This window comes from Peromyscus eremicus, chromosome 15 (genome assembly GCF_949786415.1).
Source record: "Peromyscus eremicus chromosome 15, PerEre_H2_v1, whole genome shotgun sequence".
In the NCBI taxonomy this organism is placed as follows: Eukaryota; Metazoa; Chordata; class Mammalia; order Rodentia; family Cricetidae; genus Peromyscus; species Peromyscus eremicus.
This window is the reverse complement of record NC_081431.1, coordinates 71,770,168-71,792,373: the sequence shown is the minus strand read 5'-3', so window position 1 is coordinate 71,792,373 and position 22,206 is coordinate 71,770,168. Positions and strand designations below refer to the sequence as shown.

The following is a 22,206-nucleotide window of genomic DNA, read 5'->3' as shown; positions in this document are numbered from 1 at the left end:
AAACAAATACACATAAAACAAAACAAAATAAATCTAATAATAAAAAATAAAGATAGAAAGTTCAATTAAGAGATGATTGTACTAATAGTAATAATAAGTGACCTAAATTAGAGTATCAAAGATGACAAAGTAAAATGGACCTATTCCAAAATAGCAGATTGGCAAAAAGGTAACTAATTATGGGTAAGAAAAAAAATGACACATCAAGAATGTTGTGTTTGTGTGTCTTGATTAGCAAATGGATTCCTGGTCATGCCACTTGCTGATTTAGAAGGAACAATATAAAAACAAAACACTGCAGTCGATGAGAGAAGTTAATTTTCAAAAACAATGAGCTTTCAAAGAAAGAAGAGAAGATTTAAAAAACACAACTGAGAGGCTAGTGAGATGGTTCAGCAGTTGAGAGCATTCATGGGCTGCTCTTGCAGAGAACCTGTGTTCAGTCCCCTACACTCACATGATGGCTCACAACCCCTTGTAACTCCAGTTCCAGGGAATTTGATGCCCTATTCTGGCCCTCATGGGCACTAATGCACATGCTGTACATAAATACATATAGGCAAAATACTCAAACACATTAAATAAAATTAATCTTTGAAAGAGGAAGCTGGACTTCAAGGGTTCATTGGATCTCTTTGTCCTTCTTCCTAATATGGCCACACTGAAAAAGTGGGAGCTCTTTATTTAAAAAATACAAATGAAAAAAGAAATAATCTGCTTGTTCCTTGCTTCATTAACTTTCTATTGTCAATACCATAATAAAACAAATTGGGTAAGTTTCACACAAAAGACCTTTATTTTGACTCATGGTTCTGAAAGTATTAAGTAAAGGGACCACATATAAAGACAGCCTTCTTGCTGGTAGAGTGCATAGGTCATGTAGGCATCACAAGAGACAGAAACATGTCAATTTTATGGTTCAGATATGAAACATTCTCCCCAGGCTCATATACTAAAGAGATGGTCCTCAGCTGGGGGTGCTCTTTGGGGAGGTTGTGGAAACTGTAGAAAGTGAAAGAATGTCACAAGGAGCTCCATCTTGCCTTAGATCCTTCCTGTTGTTCTGCTTCTTGGTTTCCATGAAGAAAGCAGCTTTGTTCTACTACAGACCCCATTATGATGTTCTGCCTAACCATAGCCAAGAGACGATGAAACCAAAATAAGAACTTTCTCTATTTTTTTCGGGTGTAACAGCTGTGAAAAACTAACACAGGAAATGGAAGCAGGAAAGTGCAGTAGATGCTATGATTACCTAACCATAGGTTTCTAAAGCATGTGGGATTCATTTAAGGGAGAAATGTGAGAAAATTTGATGACAAGAGCTGAAGAGGCCAAAGCCAGGAGTACTTAAAGGTGGGAGAAGGCTAACAGGAATACAAACAGTGAACACCAGGTTAATGAGGTTTTGGATGAGAATAAACATCTATAAAAAAAAATGGACTAACGGCCATTCATGGTACAGTGTGGCAAAGAACTTGCTGGCATTTTGTCTGTGCCCTGAGAATTTCAGAGAAGCAAAATATAAAGTCAATGCATTAATTAATCTGATGGAGGAAATCCAGCATTCAGGCTATGGTACAGTCATTGATAGATGTTTTTTTTTCTTCTTCTCCTTCTTTTTTCTTTCTCTTTTTTCTTTTTTAAGCAAGGAACAAAACAGAAAGATTAGAAAAATATGTGCTTTGGTCAGAAAATTATGTAGTCTGGCACTTAAAATTGCTGGCAACAAGGCTATGGTTGTTAAAGAAAGTGTAGTCACTAAAGATATCCAAGTTTTTGTACCATGAAAATAGGAGAGATTCCTTGATGATATCATAGATGTCAGTGAGACTACCTACCATTCATGCCAAAGCCAAGAATATAAAAGTATAAACTCATTGGAGAAGATTTCCCCTCGAGTAGACAGTACTTCTGACACCTTGATTGCACAAGACCACCTAAAGAAGCATTTTCCATGAACCCAGCAGTATCAGGTACAAGGCTACATCAACCATGGTCCAAGGGAGTCCAACTACCATTCAGGTTAGCAGCAAAACCTTGGCTTTGTCCATATAATATTTTTTTTCAGGCATGTGGATTAATGTTTTGTGGGCACACAGATCATCAGAGCTTCAAGGTCACAAAGGTTTCTACCCTCATTTCAAAGGAAAGCCTGTAAGGCCAGGCAATGTACAGAACAGTCATATTCCTTATAGGCTGCCACTGAAAGGATAATAAATAGAGCAGATGAAATTGCTCAGATGAGAATAAAAAGAAAACAGCTGCAGGAGAAACTCATCATGAACTAACAATTCTCAGTAGGCTATTTCAAAAAGCCAGTTAATTAATATTTGATTAGTTGAGTCAGTGAATGACAAAAGAGTACACTGAAACAATTCTAAAGTTTATGTATGGTTTTTAGTCCCTCTGCAAGAATTACCAGCCCTTCGGTTCTTCTTATTTCACATAAGGACCAGTAAAAAAACAAGGCATTTGGGAGAATCACTAAAGCTCAAAGGATAATATTACAGATAACTTAGGGTAAATTGTGTTTTAAAAAGTAAAGTCTATCCCTGACAGAATGTACTTAGTTTTGTTACTAGTAACTGCCTAACTAAATGAAGATTCTTGTTTGTAGGCCAAGAACAAGGAGAGATGTGTTGAGACCTGGCTGGAAGGGAAGATTGAGCAGCTGCTCTGTAGACTAAAGACAGAGAGCTATACTCTTTAGAATGCAGAATAGCAAAAGTTAAACAGAAAATATTTATACCTATTCTTTATTGGCTGGTTAGCTTCTTATGAGTTTTGTTCCTATATAAGGCAGTTTTCATTGATCCTAAACTATGAAAACTATTACTTCAACAACACCAGAGCTATGTTTTATAGAACCTAAGGCTGAATGAGTGTACTTAGGGGCTGATGTACTAAAGAGGAAAAGTCCAAGGCCAAATTGGGACTCCTTGCAATAACTATAACTTGATCCATTATACATATATTCATGTGTGTATCTTCACTGGAAAATAAAAGGATTCTGTATTTTAAAATGTAATCATCTAACCTAGATGGTCCCTGAGGTACCTATTTCTAAAGATGCTCTCCTGAAGATCAGCACATCTTGGGGAGAGTTCCCTCCATATTTAGCCCAACGACACATTATAATAGCTCTTAAAAGACCAAAATTCTTCAGCCATTATCAGAAGATAGAGTTTGATCACCCTCTGAGTGAAGAACACCTCCAGGAACATCAAAAGATGTACAGTGATTTTGTAAAGTTTCAAAATATGGAATGTGGAACATAATTGAGAAAGATACTCAATGTTTACCTCTGGCCTCCATGTGCACACACAGACAGGCACACAAACGAATACATGAACACACACACACACACACACACACACACACACACACACACACACACGCTCGGTGGCAATAGTTTTGTTTTGTTTTTTTTTTTTTTTACCTTGAACTCATTCATAAAATAGAAGTGGAAAAAAATAAAGCATAAACTGAACTTTTTTTTTTGGCCTTCATCATGAAAATATTTTTTTTTCTGAAAATAACAAAAAAATTACAAAATTTTTATTATTAATCTTCCAATGATTGGTGATCAATAAGTGAGATTTCAAACACTAGAACTTCAAACTTCATACAATTTGCTCAATAAGACCATCAGATGTATTTGCATAGACATTCACACACAATAATAAGCAAGGAGGTAAGTTCATAGAGATATGTGAAGTGTTAGTTTTCATTTCAAACACTTCCTATGGAGATTTAAAGAAGAATGGGGCGGATACACCGATGTCTCTTCCATAGAACTTGAAAGCAAGAACAAAGGAAGTCCCCTGAACAGACAATGCTTCAAATGACTTCTTCGATAATAACTTTTCATATTAGATTTAGAACACAAATGATGATCTAGAAACATCCTTATGTATTTATGTGCAACAAGATGGAAGAGTTGGCGCCAAACAAGACAGCTAGAGAGAAAACCCACAGGAAGTCCTCAATCATTAAATAGGCAAACAAGATTCTTTGCTGTGTAATTAAAATGCTGGGACAAAAAAGTATCAGTTTAATAAACGAACCTTTTTATAAAAGGCCAGTGAGATGGTTTAAAGGGCAAAGAGGTTCTTGCTGCCAAGCCTGATGACCCGAGTCTGAGCCCATGGTGGAAGGATAGACTCAACTCTCATCAGTTGTCTTCTTACCTCCACAGGCACAATCATTCATATATATTACATAATAAATACTATACACACACATACATAATAAATTAAAAGATGTAATACAAAATACTATTTAAAACTAAAATTTTCTATATATTATGAAAATTTCTCATAGTTTTAGGGCTGGTGAAACTATGTAAAACTTTTCTATATAGAAAAGGAGGGCCTAATAAAGAAGTTATATATAGCTAAAGTCCTAATAATAACATTAACAATAGCTAACTCTTACTGAATACTATTGCCAGACACTCCTATTAAGTGTATGTGTCAGATTCCGTTGTTGTCAGAATAACCCTAATGGCTCTAAGGCTTTAGAGATGAAGAGGCTGGGGCACAGAGAGTGCAAACTTCCAAAACCTTGCAGGTAGTAAGTGGAGGAGTTACAAGCTCTCTGAGATTACTGACTCCAGAACTGTTCATAGTTGTTTTTCTTTCGTTAAAAATGGAAGGCTATCAAAAATTATATGTTCATAGGTGTGCGGATTAATGTCAGGGTCTTCAATTCGATTCCATTGGTCCACATGTCGGTTTTTATACCAGTACCAAGCTGTTTTTATTACTGTAGCTCTATAGTAGAGCTTGAAGTCAGGGATCGTGATGCCTCCAGAGGTTGTTTTATTGTACTTTAAAGTATTCTTTTGGCTATCCTAGGTTTTTTGTTTTTCCATATGAAGTTGAGTATTATTCTTTCCAGGTCTGTGAAGAATTGTGTTGGTATTTTGATGGGGATTACATTGAATCTGTAGATTGCTTTTGGTAAAATTGCCATTTTTACTATGTTAGTCCTGCCTATCCATGAGCATGGGAGATCTTTCCATTTTCTGACATCTTCAATTTCTTTTTTCAGGGACTTAAAGTTCTTGTCATCTAGGTCCTTCAATTGCTTGGTTAGTGTTACCCCAAGGTATTTTATGTCATTTGTGGCTATTGTAAAGGGTGATGTATCTCTAATTTCCTTCTCAGCCTCTTTGTCCATTGTATATAGGAGGGCTACTGATTTTTTTGAGTTGATCTTGTATCCTGCTATGTTGCTGAAGGTGTTTATAAGCTGTATCAGTTCCTTGGTTGAATCTTTGGGGTCACTCAAGTATACTATCATGTCATCTGCAAATAGGGAAAGCTTGACTTCTTCCTTTCCAATTTGTATCCCCTTAATCTCCTTATGTTGTCTTATTGCTCTGGCTAGAACTTCAAGTACTATATTGAATAAGTATGGGGAGAGTGGACAGCCTTGACTCGGACCCCAATAAAGACATGGGGATCACCCAATGACGGAGAAATGGATGAGATCTACATGAACAGCCTGGACATGAGTGGGGGTAATGAAGGGCGAGGGTCGAGGGAAAGAGAGCTTGGGGGAGCAGGAGATCCCAGCTGGATCAAGAACAGAGAGGGAGAACAAGAAATAGGAGACCATGGTAAATTAAGACCACATGAGAATAGGAAGAAGCAAAGTGCTAGAGAGGCCCACAGAAATCCACAAAGATATCCCCACAACAGACTGCTGGCAATGGTCGAGAGACAGCCCGAACTGACCTACTCTGGTGATGGGATGGCCAAACACCCTAATTGTCATGCTAGAAACCCCATCCAATGACTGAGGGAACTGGATACAGAGATCCATGGCTAGGCCCCGGGTGGAGCTCCGGGAGTCCAATTAGCGAGAAAGAAGAGGGTTTATATGAGCAAGAATTGTTGAGGCCAAGGTTGGATAAAGCACAGGGACAAATAGCCAAACAAATGGAAACACATGAACTATGAACCAGTGGCTGAGGGGCTCCCAACTGGATCAGGCCCTCTGAATGGGTGAGATAGTCGATTGGCTTGATCTGTTTGGGAGGCATCCAGGCAGTGGGACCGGGTCCTGTGCTCATTGCATGAGTTGTCTGTTTGAAACCTGGGGCTTATACAGGGTTGCTTGGCTCGGCCTAGGAGGAGGGGACTGGACCTGCCTGGACTGAGTCTACCAGGTTGATCTCAGTCCTCGGGGGAGGCATTGCCCTGGAGGAGGTGGGAATGGGGGGTAGGCTGGGGGGAAGGGGAGGGGGGGCGGGAGGGGGGAGAACAAGGGAATCCGTGGCTGGTATGTAGAACTGAATTGTATTGTAAAATAAAAAAAAAAAAAAGGAAGGCTATTTATATTTAGTCCTCCCACTTAAAATCAGTACTTAGGCTGACAATTCATAATAACTTAGGATAGGCTACTCTAAAATACCAAGTTCCTTTTCAGGCAGTATGGCAAACTAGATAATAAAAAGTCCTACAACAAAATATCTAGATGTGCTGGATAAAATATTATTGTCTTATGTTTGTACCCTTCTTATCATTTAAATTTTAAATTTCTATAGTTGCATTACTTGAAAGTCAAATAGGTGTAATACAGTTCTGCCAACTCTTGCTATTAATGAACCGATTCTGCTTTTGTGTCTTTAATATTTGGATTGTGGTCTTATCTTCCCAGAAATGTTAACTCTGAGAATCATTTCTAGTCAGGATTAAGACTATGTTCATTAAGACTAAAGTGGTGATTAAGAGCACTTGCTGCTCCAGAAGAGCCAGGTTCAATTCCCAGCACCGACATGGTGGCTTCCGAACCATCTGTAACTCCAGCTCCAGGTATCCCTACGCCCTCCTCTGACCTCTGAAAGCACTCCATATGTGTGGTGCACAGACATGACCTAGGCAAAATATCCAGACACATACAGTTTTAAATTTTTTTAATTAAAAAAGAGTATGTTCTTTTACTGTTTTATTTTAAACCTCATTAAATTTTAACATTTTTCAATTTAGGGGTTCTATAAACAGTAAATAGTATAAAATTCAAACTTCAGACCCATATTAAGACAGTGTCATAGTTACAAATTTTCAGATTACTTATCTAGATTCCACATACAATTAGCAGAAAAGCCTTTATTCTCCTATTTCCCCTATTTTATCTTACATTGAGAATGCTGCCACTAGAGTACAGGCTTTTAATAGAAACACATGTTTTTATAAGGCATTTTTGCTTTATTTGGACTCCCAGCCTGCACATTGTTGCATATGTGGATAAAACCAAAGTGCTGCTCTTTAATAAGCCCCAGGACAATATACACTGAAGTTTTACTTATTTTTATTGTGTGCTGGAGATTTTTTTTTTAGCTGAACACATAAGCATAATCAAATATATTTTTAAGTTTCTTGGATACACCATATAATAAAACACATAGGTTGAAAGTAAATGATGAATAATGAAAAAGATATACATGCAAACATGAGTCATAAGTGTGCCTACATTAGATCGAGAAAGAAGACCTCAGAGCGATAGATTTTAAAGACAAAGAGGTAATATAAATGACAAAAGTGGCCAATCCACCAATACAGCAATCTCTTAACAACTTGTATGGTGTGTTTGTGTGCATTTAAGTGCAGGGACTATAAGCCGCCCAACATGGATGCTGGGAACTGGACTTGATTCTCTGCAAGAGCAGTATGTTCTTAATCACTTGAACCGTCTCTCCAGTCTCAAGACAGCAATCTTAAATGTACACGTACAGAAAAACAGAAAAGAATGATGCTGGAGAACTCACATTCCCTAATTTTGAAATTTTCTAGGAAATTACAGAAATCAAGATGATATGATACTCTCATAACAACAGACATTTAAGTAGGAAAGAACAGAGAGTTCAGAAATCAACTACTGCATTTGCTGTTACAAGAGCCAAGAACATTCAGATAGGAATGAACTGTCCTTTCAATGATGATGCTAGGATAAGTGGATATCCATGTACAAAGGAATAAAATTGGATACATACCTGACATCATATAAAAAAAAGTAATTAAAATCCTAGCAACCATGGACCAGGTATTTTTTTTTTTTTTAAGATATGACAAACTGGATCCAGATATGACAAACTGGATCCAAGGGTTACAAGTTTTCTATTAAAAGATATCACCAAAACCATGAAGAGATAACACAGAGAACAAAGAATGGAGTATTTGGAAATCACATACCTAACCTAGTAACTAGTAACTTGCACCCAGAATATAAAAAGAATTCTTACGATTTAACAATAGGAAAAAATGTTAAAATGAGCAAGATGTGTGAGTAGGCATTTTTCCAAGTACATAGAAAGCAGCAATAGACTCATGAAATAATTAAAAATTAAAGGACAGAAAAACAGTCAAAGAAAGCTACGGGACACATATTGAAATAAAATAAAAGAGACTGGGCTGGCTCAATGCTTAGCAAAGAAAGGCCCTTGCCATCAAGCCTGATGGCCTAAGTTCAATCACTGGGACCCACCTGGTTAAAAAAGGTATTTATTCTCTGACCTCCAGGTATGTGTGCTCCCATCTCAAAAGAATTAAATAAATGTAATAAGAAAGGAAAAAGTGGGGCCATGAAAAGGGTGGGCTTGCTGGAATCAGAGGTGTTGAGTTCGGTAACACTTTCGAAAACCTTCCAGGGGCACTATAACTGAACAAGCACAAGCACTGACAAAAATGGCTCAGGCTGGAACACATTCCACAGAGAAGGAGCTAAGCTTATTGGAAGTGAAAGACAAGCTGCTGTTCATGTACCCTATGGATCTGAGCCACCTCATCCTGACAAAGCCTCGGGGGGGATCTCTGCAGGGACATCCTACAGTTCTGAGGCTGGTGGAGATTCACACGGCTTTAGAAAAACTCCGTCCCTTGGCCCCAAAACTGAAATAATAAATTAACAAACTAGTCAAGACCACGGTGACAGGTAGCTGCAGTGTGAGTGATCCACTTCATCTTTAAGCCCCATTCCAGCAATATGCTAAGCAAGTTGAACTCTGAGAATGAAGAGAAAGATGAATCAGAGGAGAGCCAGTCTGAGACTTCAGGGAAGAAACCTAAAAAAGAAGTGTTTAAATATGTCTCACTACACTTGGTTCCAGAACATAATGATGAAACAGAAGCTGAGCAGGAGCAAAAGCATTTGAAACAAGTCAAGAGATGGGTATTGAGCAGCTCTGTCATTTGTGAGCTTAAGGAGCAGTGCTCAGATACCCCAGGAGAAATCTGTGATGCCACTTGTCAGAGTCAGGAAGATCAACATAGGATTAACCATGAAGATAGAGCATGAAGATGAGTTTAAGTGGAGCAAGCAAGAAAAAGGACAGCAAAAGCAAGCAAGCAAGCACTATGAGCTCACAGCTTCATTCCCGCACATACTTCAGTGACATCAGTGCTTTGATGGGAGGAACCGCTCACTTGATGAGGATCAGAATCCTATTAAAAAGAGGAAGTAAATACCTAACAAAGGTTGGAAGAAAGAGGTTTCAGAGGCATCAGTGACTTGCTTATGTACTTTTGTCACCCTGGGATGCTTTTAACTTCACTGTATATATGTGTTTTCCTTGGGCTGTGTTGGCCTTGGAAATGTAGAAAGATCTTTACTAAATAAAATTGATTTTGCTTATGAATGAACAGAGAAATGTGTTGCTAAGTATCAAGAAAACCATTATACTAAAAGATGATTAATATATAATTTGCTGAAGTCATAACAATTTTTAACTGGTGTGCAACAAAGTAGTTGCAAAAAAATACAAACTGTAAACTACAGTGTGATATCACTGATATGAGAACAGGAGGCAGAAACTGGCAAGGAAGTTAAATGTAAAAAGACCCCAAAGTCCCAGCCAGCCCTGTTTCAGGTGGCTCAAAACTGTCTGTAACGCCAGGGGGTCTGATGCCCTCCTCTGGCTTCCATGGGCATGCACACATATATGTGGCACACATACACAGATACAAATACTCATATGCACAAATCAATTTTTAAAAGAAAAATGACCAGCTTCTTTCCTGGATAGTACCCAGAACTGTCCTTGGGCCTGTTTCCCTTTTCAGCCTTACCCTTTCCAGAGCTCAGTTGCCAAGAAAGAGTCCTGGCTTCTCCTCATCTCTTTTCCCTTCTCAACTATCCCTTTTCTAGAAACCATACTGTGGACACGACTAAATCTTGAGATACCTCAACACCCAGAATGGGGACTGAACTGACAGTGCATTCTCTCCTCCCTCCTCCATGCAGTAAAGTCTTCATTATCACCAAGGCAGTGAGGCTCAGTGGTGTCTCAGTTCTGGGGACCCTCCATGCTGTACAGGAACTCTGTCTTCTTTCTCTTAAGTTCCCTATAATAAAAACTTCTATAAAAACTCCTCTTGCTTCCTCTGTGTCTGGCTAGTGACTCCTGACTCCACTCTTCCTCTTCCCAGTATTCTCCTAGTCTGCTTGCTCCGCCTATACTTCCTACCTCGCTACTGACCAGTCAGCAATTTATTAAACCAATTTGAGTGACAAATCTTTATAATGTACAAGAGCATTATCCCACAGCATTTATCCTATTTTGTTTAATTAAAAAGGAAGGCTTTGCTGGGCGGCGGCACACAGCTTTAATCCCAGCACTCGGGAGACAGAGGCAGGCGGATCTCTGTGAGTTCAAGGCCAGCCTGGGCTACAGAGTTCCAGAAAAGGCTCCAAAGCTACACAGAGAAACCCTGTCTCAAAAAAAAAAAAAAAAAAAAAAGGAAGGTTTTAACCTTAAAATAGTAAAACAAAAAGTTATTAATAAGAATTCTAGTAACAATATTCAACTCATTTGCACTTGACAAAATTAGAGAAAATATTTAATTATCTACTTTATCTTGGTGAGTCTAAAGTTTTGTATATCTATCTTTTATTATAACTAAAGAAAACTATAACTAAACAGGGGACACAAGAAAACTTCTGGTTACATAATGGCACCCAATGTTTAGCAACTACGTTCACATAAAACCTGAGAGAGTTTGGGAAAGGATTCTAAACACATACAGAGTCAAATGCGGCTTCCTGGTAACCATTTTTTCTCTGGTGGGCTCAGTTGCTGATGTGGAGCAGAGGCACAGCTCCTTTAAAAGACAGTTTCCTGACTCATCATTAGTAGCAAAAACTGTGCAGCTCATTTAAGAGACCCCGCTGACAAACACTTACATGGTGTTTATGAGCAGCTGATAGCACACTACTCAGTAGTGGGATGGAGCCAGACACTAATCCTAGCCACTCCTGCTGAGCAGCTCAAATGCCTAAGTGGTCAGAAAAAGATAATATATATATATATATTTCTATTCTTGTTTAACGCATTGTGTTTATGCAACTCATTTAAAATTGTAATATATAATTAAGAAATGCAGATTAATAGTTATCTACAATAATCAAAACTTATAGTCACGTTAGTTAGGTTTTTCAGGGTATACGAAGGTATATTTTAATTAGGTAGATAATCTTCAAACACTTCAAAGACCTACAGAATATGACAATATAAAATGTTTTAAGAACTTAGACCTTTCTGGACAGTGAGACACATCTGCTCCTGGCAGAACCAATTACTTCAAAGGATATTATGGAGTTTGCTTACAATGTGGAAAAGGCTAGCATTTTGGGCAAGAAATTGCTCTTGCCTGGACTCCTTGACAATATGTTGTAGAAACTGGACATGCAGGACCCACAGGAAAATGATGACTGAACTTTTCCAAAACAGGGTGAGATGGTCCTTCAGGTTTCTGCTCCACAGAAGAAACTGCCAGAAATTATGCAGGACACACAGAAAAGTGACTGACGAACTTTGCCAAAATAGGCAAAATGGTCCTTCAAATTTCCTGCTTCACTGAAAAGTATGCCAGGGACTTTAGGCCTGGAGGCTGAAGACAGATGCCTCAGTGTTACAGAGGAACTTTGGGTGGCTGTCCAGACAGCCAGATGTCTGTCATTTCTATAATTTTGGAAGTTGCTTACAATGCACTTGCTGTTTACTCAAGTAATATTATATTCTTCTGGGGTCTTTGATGGAGTTGAAGACTAGATAGCTATAATTGTATTGTTCCTTGGTTATGATAAAAGGTAAATTAGGTATGAATCTTTAGACTTACAAAAATAGGACAGATGATAGAATATTTTCCTTAATTTTGCTAAATACATATAGACTAGATATTGTGACTGTAATTCTTGCTTGATAACTATTTTGTTACATGTAATTTTACTATATTAAAATAAAAAATTTCCTTTTTGGTTAGGCAGAAAAGGGAAGTGCTGTGGGATGGTCTTTCTTTTTGCTGTGATGTGTTGCTACTATTGGTTAATAAAGAAGCTGTTATGACCAATGGCAAGGCAGAATAGAGCCAGGTGGAGAATCCAAGCAAAGAGACACGGACAGGAAGGCAAGAGTCAGAGGAGACACTGGCGCTGCCACGGAAGCAAGATGTAATGGGACACAGGTAATGTCACAAAGCCATGTGGCAACACATAGATTAATAGAAATGGGTTGAATTAAGTTATAAGAGCTAGCTAGCAAGAAGCATGAGCCATAGACCAAACAGTTTGTAATTAATATAAGCCTCTGTGTGTTTATTTTATAAGCTGCTGCGGGCCAGGTGGGACACAGGAATTCTTCTGGCTACACAGCGCAACCTGATCAAAACAATCTAAGACTATCTTTAGGAGATTCTAGATTATATTAAGTTAACAGGTAAAAATAGTCATCACAGAGCACCACAAATTCAAGGCCAATCTGGTATACAGTGAATCGGGGCTACACTGCAAGACCCTGTCTCAAAAGAAAGTGAAACTAAAAAAATTATACAATAATAAAAATAAGTGACATTGGAGCTAGAAAGTGGCTCAGTGGTTAAGAACAGATGTTGCTCTCAGGGATCTTGGCTCAGTTCACATGGTGGCTAACAACCATCCCTAACTCTAGTTACAGGAAATTCAATGACCATTTCTAAACACCACAGGCAATAGGCATTCATTTGAAAAATAAACAGGCAGAGGTAGGTGGAGCGGCGGCCCGGACACAGTTGTAATAAAGACCAGAAATTGAGCTATTACACGCTGAGGAGTTAGTGAAAACAAGCTCTTAATCAAGCGCTTGGAATAGGGACGCCTTTAATCCCAACACCCAGGGAAGGAGCCATCTCCGTGGGACGAGATCAGAACGGATCTGAACACTCTGTTTGAGGCCAATCCAGGACCCAGCTGCCGATCCTGAGAAACTCAACAACTTGGAAGTGTTGGTGAGACTAACATGCTCAGCTGAAATCCATCCTGGAGAGGATTCAGAATCCTACAGTCTGCAGTCTGAGGAAACAAGTTTAGCTGAGGAGTTGATGAATGAACAAAACGTGACCTGAGAACACAAAAGAAGGCGCCGCCCAGCCACCAGACCAGATCACCAGAATCATAAGCCTACACTACACCGACTGGGAACAGGTAAGCTCCCATTTCCAGACTGGCAGATCAGGTCTCTAGCCCCTAGGCCCTACCCATCGGAGTCCCAGGGACCAGACACCTACCTTTCCCTGCTCCCCCACTCAAAAAAACAAAAAACAAAAAACAAAACAAAACAAAAAACAACCCCTACGAACCTAACAACCACTAAAACCTTAAGCATACCCTGCATCAACTGAGAAGAACTGCTCCCTGAGACAGAACCCACTAACACTGATTGGACTAAGCTGCTCCCGAAGAAACAGAGCCCAACAGCACCAATTTAACCAAGAACTCCTAGTGAACCAAGACTAACAATTAGAACAAGAGAGGCACCTTCAGACACACACACTGCCAGCACCAAGCAGAGGAAGAGATGAGTAAACACCAGTGCAAAAATACAGGCAACAACATAAAGACCTATATGACAACATCAGAACCTGGTGATTCTACACCTGCAAGATCTGAACATACCAAGGCAGAAGAAACAGAAGAAATCAATCCTAAAAATGACTTTAAGAAGATAGAGGCCCTTAAAGAAGAAATAATATATTCCCTTAAAGAGAAAATGAAAAACTCCCTTAAAGAGGAAATAAAAAATTCCCTTAAAGAAATGGAAGAAAAAAACAAACAAAAAATTGTAAGAAATCAAAGAAAGTCAAGAAAAAGTAATTAAACAGATGAAGGAAACAATTCAAGATCTGAAAATTGAAATTGAGACAATAAAGAAAACACAAACTGAGGGAATGCTGGAAATAGAAATCCTGACTAAACAAACAGGAACTACAGAAGCAAGCATAACCAACCGAATGCAAGAGATGGGACAGAGAATCTCTGACACTGAAGACACAATAGAGAAAATAGATTCGTCAGTCAAAGAAAACACTAAAGACAAAAAAGTCATAACACAAAACATCCAAGAAATTTGAGATACCATGAAAAGACCAAACCTAAGAACAATAGGGATAGAAGAAGGAGGATATCAACTCAAAGGCACAGAAAATATATTCAACAAAATCATAGAAGAAAACTTTCCTAACCTAAAGAAAGAAATACCTATGAAGATACAAGAAGCTTATAGAACACCAAATAGGCTGGATCCAAAAAAAAAGTCCCCTCGCCACATAATAATCAAAACACTAAACATACAGAACAAAGAAAATATTAAGAGCCGCAAAGGAAAAAGACCAAGTAACACATAAAGGCAAACCCATCAGAATAACACCAGACTTCTCAATAGAGACTGTGAAAGCTAGAAGGTCCTGGACAAATGTTATGCAGACACTAAGAGACCACGGATGCCAACCCAGACTATTATACCCAGCAAAACTCTCAATCACCATAGACAGAGTAAACAAAATATTCCATGATAAAACCAGATTTAAACAATACCTGTCCACAAACCCAGCCCTACAGAAAGCACTAGAAGGAAAAATCCAACCTAAAGAAGCTAAACACACCCATGAAAACTCAGGCAATAGATAATCCCACACCAACAAATACCAAAGAAGGAAAACGTAACACTAACACAAAAAAAAATTACAGGAATTAACAATCACTGGTCATTAATATCCATCAATATCAATGGTCTCAATTCACCTATAAAAAGACACAGACTAACAGAATGGATAAGAAAACAGGATCCATCCTTCTGCTGCATACAAGAAACACACCTTAACTTCCAAGACAGACACTACCTCAGAGTAAAGGGCTGGGAAAAGGCTTTCCAATCAAATGGACCTAAGAAGCAAGCTGGTGTAGCTATCCTAATATCTAATAAAATAGACTTCAAACTAAAATCAATCGAAAGAGATCAGGAAGGACATTACATATTTATCACAGGAAAAATCCACCAAGATGAAGTCTTGATTCTGAACATTTATGCCCCAAATACAAAGACACCCACATTCATAAAAGAAACATTACTAAAGCTTAAATCGCACATCAAACCACACACATTAGTAGTGGGAGATTTCAACACACCACTCTCACCAAAAGACAGATCTACCAGACTGAAACTTAACAAAGAAATAAAGGGCCTAACTGATGTTATGACTCAAATGGACTTAATCAATATCTACAGAACATTCCATCCTAACAAAAAAGAATATATACCTTCTTCTCAGCACCCCATGGAACCTTCTCAAAAATCGACCACATGCTTGGTCACAAAGCAAATCTCAACAGATACAAAAAAATTGGAATAACCTTCTGTATCTTATCGGACCACCATGCCTTAACGTTAGATTATAACAACAACAAAAATTATAGAAAGCCTACAATCTCATGGAAACTGAATAATGCCCACCTGAAACACCAATGGGTCAAGGAAGAAATAAAGAAAGAAATTAAAGATTTCCAAGAATTCAATGAAAATGAAAGTACAACATACTAAAACTTATGGGACACTATGGAAGCAGTGCTAAGAGGAAAATTCATAGCTCTAAATGCACACATAAAGAAGATGGAGAAAGTTCATACCAATGAATTAACAGCACAACTGAAAGCTCTACAACAAAAGAAAACAAACTCACCCGGAGAAATAGACGCCAGGAAATAATCAAATTGAGGGCTGAAATCAATGAAATAGAAACCAAGAGAACAATACAAAAAAAATCAATGAAACAAAAAGTTGTTTCTTTGAAAAAAATCAACAAGATAGACAAACCCCTAGCCAAATTAACCAAAAGGCCAAGAGAGAGCACCCAAATTAACAAAATCAGAAACAAAAAGGGAGACATAACAACAAACAATGAGGAAATCCAGAGAATCATCAGGTCATACTTCAAAAACCTGTACTCCACAAAATTGGAAAATCTGGAAGAAATGGACAATTTTCTGGATAGATACCATATAACAAAGTTAAACCAAGACCAGATAAACTACTTAAACAGACCAATAACCCCTAAAGAAATAGAAACAGTCATCAAAAGTCTCCCAACCAAAAAAAGCCCAGGACCAGATGGCTTCAGTGCACAATTCTACCAGATTTTAAAAGAAGAACTAATTCCAATACTCTTCAAATTGTTCCACACAACAGAAACAGAAGGAACATTACCAAACTCTTTTTATGAGGCTACAATTACCCCGATACCCAAACCACACAAAGATGCAACAAAGAAAGAGAATTACAGACCAATCTCCCTCATGAACATTGATGCAAAAATACTCAACAAAATATTGACAAACTGAATCCAAGAACACATCAAAAAAACTTATCCACCATGGCCAAATAGGTTTCATCCCAGGGATGCAAAGATGGTTCAACATACGAAAATCTGTCAATGTAATATACCATATAAACAATCTGAAAGAAAAAAACCACATGATCATCTCATTAGATGCTGAAAAAGCCTTTGACAAAATCCACAATAATCCAAAATCCATGATAAAGGTTTTAGAGAGATCAGGAATACAAGGGACATTCCTAAACATAATAAAGGCAATTTACAGCAAGCCAACAACCACCATCAAATTAAACGAAGAGAAACTAAAGCGATACCACTAAAATCAGGAACAAGACAAGGCTGTCCACTCTCCCCATATCTATCCAATATAGTACTTGAAGTTCTAGCTAGAGCAATAAGACAACAAAAGGAAATCAAAGGGTTACAAATTGGAAAGGAAGAAGTCAAACTTTCACTATTTGCATATGATATGATAATATACATAAGCGACCCCAAAAATTCTACCAGGGAACTCCTACAGCTGATAAACTTCTTCAGTAAAGTGGCAGGATACAAGATCAACTCAAAAAAATCAGTAGCCCTCCTATACACAAATGATAAAAGGGCTGAGAAAAAAGTCAGAGAAACATCACCCTTTACAATAGCCACAAATAATATAAAATACCTTGGGATAACACTAACTAAACAAGTGAAGGACCTTTTTGATAAGAACTTTAAATCTCTAAAGAAAGAAATTGAAGAATATATCAGAAAATGGAAGGAGCTCCCATGCTCATGGATAGGTAGGATTAACATAGTAAAAATGGCAATCTTACCAAAAGCAATCTACAGATTCAATGCAATCCCCATCAAAATCCCAATACAATTCTTCACAGACTTGGAAAGAAAAATACTCAACTTCATATGGAAAAAACAAAAGACCCAGGATAGCTAAAAGAATCCCATATAATAAAGAAACCTCTGGAGGCATCACCATCCCTGACCTCAAGCTCTACTATAGAGCTATAGTAATAAAAACAGCTTGGTACTGGTATAAAAACCGACATACAGACCAATGGAATCGAATTGAAGACCCTGACATTAATCCACACACATATGAACACTTGATTGTTGACAAAGAAGCCAAAACTATACAATCGAAAAAAGAAAGTATCTTCAACAAAAAAGAAAGTATCTTCAACAAATGGTGCTAGCATATGTATTTATGTAAAACATTACAAATAGATCCATATCTGTCACCATGCACAAAACTCAAGTCCAAGTAGATCAAAGACCTCAACATAAATCCAGTTACACTAAACTTAACAGAAGAGAAAGTAGGAAGTACTCTTGAACGCATTGGCACCGGAGATCACTTCCTAAATATAACACCAACAGCACAGACACTGAGCACAACAATTAATAAATGGGACCTCTTGAAACTGAGAAGCTTTTACACGGCAAAAGACATGGTCAATAAGACAAAAAGACAGCCTACAGAATGGGAAAAAAAACTTCACCAACCCCACATCTGACAGAGGACTGATCTCCACAGTATATAAAGAACTCAAGAAACTAGACATCAAAATACTGAACAATCCAATTAAAAAATGGGCTAAAGAACTAAACAGAGAATTCACAAAAGAAGAATCACAAATGCTGAAAGACATTTAAAGAAATGCTCAACATCCTTAATCATCAGAGAAATGCAAATCAAAACGACTCTGAGATACCACCTTACACCTGTCAGAATGGCTATGATCAAAAACACTAATGACAGTCAATGTTGGAGAGGATGTGGAGCAAAGGGAACACTCCTCCACTGTTGGTGGGAGTGCAAACTTGTACAACCACTGTGGAAATCAGTATGGTGGTTTCTCAGAAAATTGGGAATCGAACTACATCCAGACCCAGCCATACCACTCTTGGGCATATACCCAAGGAATGCTCAATCCTATCACAAAGATATATGCTCAACTATGTTCATAGTAGCACTATTTGTAATAGCCAGAACCTGAAAACAACCTAGATGCCCGTCAACTGAAGAATGGATTAAGAGAATGTAGTACATATACACAATGGAGTACTACTCAGCAGTAAAAACAATGACAGCATGAAATTTGCAGGCAAATGGATGGAACTTGAAAATATCATCCTGAGTGAGGTAACCCAAACCCAGAAGGACAAACATGGTATGTACTCACTCATAAGTGGATTCTAGATATAAAGCAAAGAACAATCAGACTGCAACCCACTGAATCATGGAGGCTATATAGCAGGGGGGACCCTAGGATGACTGTGGCTTATAATAAGTTTTGGTTTTACTCAATTACTGAGCAAGCCTCAATGAAACATTTCACTATTAAGATAAGAATTTATACTGTATCAAGCTGATAATAGAAAAATAAATTAGCCGGGCGGTGGTGGCGCACGCCTTTAATCCCAGCACTCGGGAGGCAGAGCCAGGTGGATCTCTGTGAGTTCGAGGCCAGCCCGGGCTACCAAGTGAGTTCCAGGAAAAGGCGCAAAGCTACACAGAGAAACCCTGTCTCGAAAAACCAAAAAAAAAAAAGAAAAAGAAATTAATAAATAAAAGAAAAATAAACATATATAACAAAATACACATATACATAAAACTTAAAAATCTAAAAACAATTTTAAGTGACATATCAAATACATGATAGCATGGTGGTGGTATTGCTCAGTAGCAGAGTACTTGCTTAGTATGAGCGAGACCTAGGGTTTGATACCTAGTACTATAAAAAGAAAAAATTATATAATGAGTTCAGGATAGAAGCTAACGTAGTGCTAAAATTAAGTAGTTATTCAATGTAAGGTGTCTATCTACTTCCAGATCTCTTTTTACATGGGAATTTTCTTTTTAAGTTGCAAAAAGAAGCAGCCAAAACCATCAGCTCTGATGTTTATCATAAACAAATCAAAAGGAAATGTTTGCACATTGAAAAAAAATGTCACAATACTATTACTAACTCTTCGTATATAGCAGCTGTTGTTTTCTTTTGTGGAAATTAAACAAATTAATATGTTAAAATTTAGGGAACTGGAAAGATGGCTCTGCAGTGAAGAGCACTGGCTGCTTTCCAGAGGACCTGCATTTGTTCCCAGCACCCACACTGCAGTTCATAACCATCAAGTCCTAGAGGATCCAATGCCCTTTTCTGGCCTCCAAGGGCACAAGATATAAATGTGGTACACAGACATAAATGCAAGCAAAAACACACACATAAAATAAAATTTAAAAATTAATTATATGTAGACTTCAAAGAACTAATGAAAAAGTCAGAAAACAGTACCAAGAACAATATTTAAAAGGAAAGTATATTACTATAACAAATTGCCAATGAGGAGGAAAAAAGGATTACCAGGTAAGATTTCTGTAATGCACATATATTTGTGTGTGTCTGTGTGTATATGATGTTCGTGAGAACAAAGATTGTAAAAGTAATATATGTGCATACAATGCATATGATCTTCCCCAACTGGGTACCTCTCATTTATAGGGGAATCAGCTCAAGAATAAGTGCTCGATGGATTACATTTACTAGAAAGAAAAGCTAACTGTAGACTATAGTCTTGGTCCTCTAAATTAGTTTTTGTTTTCTGTGGGTGATACATAAGAATTCTTTGCATTCAGATAAATTCTTTGCATTGTTATTTCTAGAACGTTCTTATCTTCATCTAAAAAAAACTGAACCTATTGGGGTTGGCAGGAGGGAGGAGAGTGGCCTCCAATGACAAGAACAGAGTCCTTCCTTTATACTTGGCCACTGGGCTGCTACCCCCACACAAATATATCACTATTAAGCCACAACCCTTCCTTTCTTATTCATCCCCAATATCTTACATTGAAATCATACTCTTCAAAGTCCCACAGTCTTTACAAATTCAAACACATCAAAATTTCAATCTTTAAAATATCTAATGTCTTTTAAAAGAAGTTAAGTCTTCCATGTGTGGTTTCTTTTAAAATCAAAATTGAATTAAATACTTTCTTCAAGAGGGAAGAACTAGGGCACCATTACAATCTGAACCAAGAAAAACCAAACTGCAACAGTATAAATAAATAAGTCAATGTCCAATTATCTGAGATTCATGATCTTCTGGACTCCTCCGAAGGACTTGGGTTACTTCTCCAGCTCTGTCCTCTGCAGCACACACAGTTTGTCTTCTAGGCTCCAACTGGTCCCACTCCCGCTGCTGCTGTTGTTCTTGGTGGTCATCCCATGGTACTGGCATCTCCAAAATGCTGGGGTCCCTTGCTGCAACTGGGCTGCACTTTCACTAATAGCCTTTCATAGGCCATCTTCATGGTGTCAAGCCTCAACTTCTTTGCATGACCTCTTCAGTCCTGGGGCTTCAACTGCCACTGAGGCTGCATCTTTACCAATGATTTCTCCTGGCTTCTAACAGTGCCGAGCCTCAGCTGCTCTCCATGACCCCTTCATGTCTTCGAAACAGTACCATCTAGGTGATGCTTACACGTTACCAAGTCTGGTTGCCAGCACGAGGTAGGACCTTAGCCGACTATAGAATACAGCTTCTCTGTGCTCTCAGGAAACACTTCCCAGAAGATTTCACCTCAGTGATGTCGGTCTCTTCTTAATCACTACTAATTTATTAGCTCCAGCTAACCAGCATCAATTGTCCCATAATACAAAAGTTTCACTTTAGTAGTTCTGGTATCTTGTTCATACAGCTGATTCCTCAGCCCCAGCTAACCAGAACTACAGAATCTTAAATCAAAATAGCAAACAGCCCTCGTAGAGTCTTTCAACTTCCTTCTAAAACTTCACAAGCCAGGCCTTCATCCTCTACACTGCTCTCAACATTCTTATCTTCCAAGTTCCCACAGAACATCCCACAGAGATCTCAACACTCAATGACTCTTCTTGTCTAAAGTTCCAAAGTCCTTCCATAATCCTCCCAAAAGCATGGTCAGGTCTATCACAGCAATACCCCACTACGCTGGTACCAACTCGTCTTAATTAGGGTTTCTATTGCTGCAATGAAACACCATAACCAAAAAAGGAAGTTAGAGAGGAAAGGGTTTATTTGGCTTACACTTCAGCATTGCCATTCATCACTGAGGAAGTCAGGACAGGAACTCAAACAGGGCAGGATCCCAGAGGCAGGAGCTGATGCAGAGGCCAGGGAGGGTGCTACTTACTGGCTTGCTTCCCTGGCTTGCTCAGCCTACTTTCTTTCTCTTTCTTTCTTTCTTTCTTCCTTCCTTCCTTCCTTCCTTCCTTCCTTCCTTCCTTCCTTCCTTTCTTTCTTTCTTTATTTATTGTGTGTTTTTTTTCCATTTTACATATCAATCCCGGTTCCCCTTCCCCCCCCTTCTCCCACCCCCTCACCTCCCTCATCCCATCCCCCATCCACTCTTCAGAGAGGGTAAGGCCTCCCTTAGGGAATCAACAAAGTCTGGCATACTAAGTTGACACAGGACAAAACCGCTCACCACTGTTATCAAGTCAGCCTGCTTTCTTATAGAACTAAGGACTATCAGCCCAGGGACAGCACCACCTACCATGGCCTAGGCCCTCCCCCAGTGATTACA

General features: G+C 38.4%; 1 protein-coding gene and 1 pseudogene across 4 annotated transcripts in view; one reads left to right on the top strand and one right to left on the bottom strand.

The window, feature by feature from the left end:
* Ptpn4 (protein tyrosine phosphatase non-receptor type 4) overlaps window positions 1–22,206 on the bottom strand; it is a 184,403-nt gene that overhangs the window by 120,363 nt on the left and 41,834 nt on the right. The gene's annotated exons all lie outside the window — the stretch shown is intronic.
* Window positions 8,591–9,553, top strand: LOC131925658 (neuroguidin-like; annotated as a pseudogene).